The sequence below is a fragment of the Lucilia cuprina genome, chromosome 2, assembly GCF_022045245.1.
Source record: "Lucilia cuprina isolate Lc7/37 chromosome 2, ASM2204524v1, whole genome shotgun sequence".
Lineage (NCBI taxonomy): Eukaryota > Metazoa > Arthropoda > Insecta > Diptera > Calliphoridae > Lucilia > Lucilia cuprina.
Window position 1 is genome coordinate 2,813,481 of NC_060950.1, and position 6,000 is coordinate 2,819,480.

Here is a 6,000-nt window from a genome sequence, read left to right on the forward strand (position 1 = left end):
ACAATCAGCCACACTCAAAGTCAGTTTGTAGTGTTGCGGGAACAACGAGTGATAATTAATATTACACATTTGAACACTCAAAACAATTCAGAAATAAATCTGTAATACTAATTTTAGATCTTTCTAACTAGAATAGATTATATTTAAATTTAACTATATTATTATAAAACTATAATTAAAATAGTTCCATATATAATTGATGTATCTGAGAAACATAACTAAAAATTAGCTAAATCCTTAATTTATCTAAATTATTTGAAATACATATGTCCCATTTTATTTTAATTCCATAAAAATCGGCAACACTGTCAGCACATACTTTTTCAGTTTGTTTTATTTTCTCTTTATGTGTAACAAAATAAATTAAAAATAACTCCTATAACAATGTGGAACGCACATTCAAATATACATACATATGTGTACATGTAAACGCCGCTAATTATGCGTCGGCTGTGCGGTTTAAACCACTAGTCGTAGACTGTTTCGGCTATTTGAATTTAAAGAAGTAGAGACGACTGTTATGATTTTAGTTTCATTGTACGTCGAAATTTTATCAGAGAACCTAATTCAGTTAAATCGGAATTTTTACTATTTTTTAGAACTGAACTAGAACTGAACTAGGACTGAACTAGAACTGAACTAGAACTGAACTAGAACTGAACTAGAACTGAACTAGAACTGAACTAGAACTGAACTAGAACTGAACTAGAACTGAACTAGAACTGAACTAGAACTGAACTAGAACTGAACCTAGAACTGAACTAGAACTAACTAGAACTGAACTAGAACTGAACTAGAACTGAACTAGAACTGAACTAGAACTGAACTAGAACTGAACTAGAACTGAACTAGAACTGAACTAGAACTGAACTAGAACTGAACTAGAACTGAACTAGAACTGAACTAGAACTGAACTAGAACTGAACTAGAACTGAACTAGAACTGAACTAGAACTGAACTAGAACTGAACTAGAACTGAACTAGAACTGAACTAGAACTGAACTAGAACTGAACTAGAACTGAACTAGAACTGAACTAGAACTGAACTAGAACTGAACTAGAACTGAACTAGAACTGAACTAGAACTGAACTAGAACTGAACTAGAACTGAACTAGAACTGAACTAGAACTGAACTAGAACTGAACTAGAACTGAACTAGAACTGAACTAGAACTGAACTAGAACTGAACTAGAACTGAACTAGAACTGAACTAGAACTGAACTAGAACTGAACTAGAACTGAACTAGAACTGATCTAGAACTGAACTAGAACTGAACTAGAACTGAACTAAAACTGAACTAGAACTGAACTAGAACTGAACTAGAACTGAACTAGAACTGAACTAGAACTGAACTAGAACTGAACTAGAACTGAACTAGAACTAGAACTAGAACTGAACTAGAACTGAACTAGAACTGAACTAGAACTGAACTAGAACTGAACTAGAACTGAACTAGAACTGAACTAGAACTGAACTAGAACTGAACTAGAACTGAACTAGAACTGAACTAGAACTGAACTAGAACTGAACTAGAACTGAACTGAACTGAACTGAACTAGAACTGAACTAGAACTGAACTAGAACTGAACTAGAACTGAACTAAACTGAAACTGATAAAACTGAACTAGAACTGAACTAGAACTGAATAGAACTGAACTAGAACTGAACTAGAACTGAACTAGAACTGAACTAGAACTGAACTAGAACTGAACTAGAACTGAATAGAACTGAACTTGAACTGAACTAGAACTGAACTACAACTGAACTAGAACTGAACTACAACTGAACTAGAACTGAACTATAAGTAGAACTAAACTAAAACTGAACTGAGTCATTTCAAAATCAAAGATGCAAATCGCATAAATAATAAAACGTGTAAATAATATTTTAAAGTTCTATTTTTTCTATACATTATATGATTAAATTAGATTAAAGCTGAAATCAAAAATTTTTATTATATATTTTTTTAAGTATGTCTCCCATGAAATAAAAATCTTATCAAAATGCAGCAAAAGTACAAAATATGAAACAAATTATATTTATAATTTTAAATTCATGTTTCGTTTCTTTTTTTATTAATATAACCTTAGATAACTTTTAGGGGATTTGTCGCGCTTTTTATAAAAATGTTTGGACAAATGTTTTAAAAACTCCTATACAGAACATAGCAAAAAAAGTAGGGTTAAATTTGAAAAAGTATTTCGATTTCTATCATTAATTGAATTTTGATATTAATTAATAATGTATTTTTATATATGTTTACAAATAGTTTAGGAGTTTTACAAGGATTTAAATTTTACATTTTTCTGAAAACATAATTTCAAAATTGTTTTTCCTTTGTTACTTATTTCATCATTATTTTTACACAAATTAATAAATAATAAAAATATTATTTAATTTTTCCCCCTTTGAAATTACAAAGTTCAAATCGTTTTTGTAATTAATATTGAAATCATTTCAGCCATTTTTTGTTGTTCTGAGAGAAATCTCACAACGAATATTGAAAATTTTGATTGATTCGTTGCGTCAAGCGATAATAGAGAAAAATATATTTTATTAAATGAAACTTTGATAAGCGCGTAATTTATTGTACTATAGAAGATGATTTTGATTTATTTTGCGATATATTTACGTATTTATTATGAAAGCTGTACAAACAGATTATGTTTTCCTACTCTAATTAACGTTAAGGAAACATTTAGAAAACAATTCTACACTTCTGCTATGTAAATACATACATATATATGTATTTAGATATGATCAAAAAATATCAAATTTAGTTACCTGAAATGTAAATTGCACACAATTGTTATGCTTGTCTCACATTGACTTAACATCTGCAAAACATTTCAAATTTAGTATATCAAAATATAAGGGTCTGTTGAAACAAAAAATTATAATTGTATCGTTTATTCTGATGCAAAAAACAATAAAAAGGTATTTTTTAAAGCAGTCGTCGACGATAAAGATAATATTGAAACTGATAATGTAATACATATGTACATAAGTATATAGCAAATTTATTCAGAATAATATTCTGAATATGTCATAACTTTATAATACTCAATAATAATTTAGAATTAAAATTTTTCAAAAATATTGAATAATTGACTCAATCTCGTGATTTTTTATGCTAAAAACAAAAACAAGATTTTCGTCATATAATGCATTTGCGTAGACTAGGAAAAACGTGTCAATAATATTTTTATTTGTTCAGTTATTTTTAACTATATAAAATATTTCAAAATTATTAAAAAAACAAAAAATAATCTTTGTACCGAATAATTAACAGACAGAATAGAGATAGAGCTTTGTAAAATTACACCATTTCAATTTAAGGAAAAAAGAAATTTAAATTGTAAAAAATTCAACATAATTTTAAGGTTAAGGTTCTAGTTCAGTTCTAGTTCAGTTCTAGTTCAGTTCTAGTTCAGTTCTAGTTCAGTTCTAGTTCAGTTCTAGTTCAGTTCTAGTTCAGTTCTAGTTCAGTTCTAGTTCAGTTCTAGTTCAGTTCTATTTCAGTTCTAGTTCAGTTCTAGTTGTAGTTCAGTTCTAGTTCAGTTCTATTTCAGCTCTAGTTCAGTTCTAGTTCAGTTCTAGTTCAGTTCTAGTTCAGTTCTAGTTCAGTTCTAGTTCTAGTTCAGTTCTAGTTCAGTTCTAGTTCATTTCTAGTTCAGTTCTAGTTCAGTTCTAGTTCAGTTCTATTTCAGTTCTAGTTCAGTTCTTGTTCAGTTCTATTTCAGTTCTAGTTCAGTTCTAGTTCATTTCCAGTTCAGTTCTAGTTCAGTTCGAGATATGGTTCAGATCTACATATCTACATGATAATTTTCATATTTAGGGATAATTGAAAAATGTCATGCCTTTTTCAGGTTCATACGTAAATCCAATAGTTCCATTATTCGATTTAATCTATAATTTGACTTAGAGACAAAATGAAAAATAACAATATATAATCAGTATTTTTTTATTTTGTTTTGTGGACGTAATAAATAACTAAATGTTTTCAGCATCACTATTGGGGGCTCGTGTAAAATCGTGACCTCCAAAAAAGATAAAATTGGAATTAATATTTTCCAATGTGTTGATTTTACGAAAAAAACAACAACAAGTGGGCGGTAAAACGACTGAAGAGGTTGGCAAAGTACCAGTCATTAACATCTAAAATAAGTTTAGTCACCATTTTGGTTGTGTGTGCGTACTTTAGTATAATTATTTTAAAATATAAATGTATATATTCATTGGGGGGCTCGTATAGTTTGTACATCGCTATCAGGTATATAAGGAGAAATACAAATATGTATCTCAAACAGAATTTTGTTTTAAAACTTTATATCAAATTGAGTTATATTTAATTAAAATGGTATCGTAAGTGTTTCTTTGTTTTTAATTGTATTATTTTACATGATGGTAATGGGCTACATGGCAACAAAGACGCCTTCTGCATCAATCTGCAAGTGGTGATTAAACTAAAGGAACCTGCTCCATTGTCGTTAATAAAATACATACATACATATAAATATGTATGTATGTATGTATGTATGTATGTATGTATGTATGTATGTATGTATGTATGTATGTATGTATGTATGTATGCATGTATGTATGTATGTATTTTTTCATTTAATATTATTTTTAATTTTTTTTTTTTTGCATATTAGAACTTCTTAATACGTTTTTGGATTTGTGACATAATTTGTCTCCTTAAAATTTTAATCTAGTACTAACGACCATTTTTAATTAGTTTATTACTTCTGTTATCATTTATAATATTTTTTTAAATTTTCCTATAAATTAAAACCTGAAATTAATTTCACTTTCATTGCCTCCAAACACGACTTAGCTCATTTCAAATATACAATTTAGTGGAATCGTTAAGATTAAATTGCATTTTAAAGAGATATAAATAAAGAAGTAATATCAGTTGTAACAATTCTAGTTCTATTTTTAAAAACAAAATTGGTTAACTTGTTAAAAATTATATCTACACAAAGAGTGAAAATAGCATAAATTGTTTAGCCAAGATACAAGACACAAATCTTTAATACTAGTGCTACGCCATCATGATCAGCAGGCATCCCATATTTGATGGTGGTATGGACGAACATATTGCAAAGCCACGATACCAATCCATGGCGATACAACATCGGCATACTAATCAAACTCAACAAGTTTGCTAACGATAGTTAAATATAGAGATGGACATCGACTAACTATTGACTATTTTTAAATGTTGCAACTTTATACTTACATACAATGCAATATACACATTGAACACCAGGGGTGCCAAACAGTATTGATTTATGCAAATCGGCATTTTAGTTTTTCCAATCCCCAATTTTTTTTTACCTTTAAATCTTAAATATGTTCTTTATAGATACAATCTACGTTCCCGACTTTTCTAAAGAAGACCCACCCACCGTCATTGGCATCTCTGAAAAACTGTGAACCTGATTATTAGTCGTGTAATAAATTTAAATGTTGTTTCTGCAACAGGAGAGAAAACATTAAAAGACATACGCACATTCCAATGATTTGTTTTATTTTTGTTGTTTTTTTTTCATTTGTAGTCATCATGATGTGTAATCGTAATCATGATCATTAAGGTCGAGCACTACTGTGCTTCGCTGTGTTGTACTTTGGTTAGTAAAACATATTTCAACTTGGAAGCCGGTTTGATTTGGTTTAAATTCAAAGGCGAGCCTCTTTTTTTCTTTTGTTTTGTTGTTTATCTTTCCAGATACACAAACCTCAGAGATATGTGTTCCGATATATGCATGTATGTACATAGGTACAACAATTTGTTATTTGCACATACATACCTAAATATTAACGAACTTAATATGTTCAGTACTAGTTAAGTTATAATTAAGTTTTATTTCAGTTCTAGATCGGTTCAGTTCTAGTTCAGTTCTAGTTCAGTTCTAGTTCAGTTCTAGTTCAGTTCTAGTTCAGTTCTAGTTCAGTTCTAGTTCAGTTTTAGTTCAGTTCTAGTTCAGTT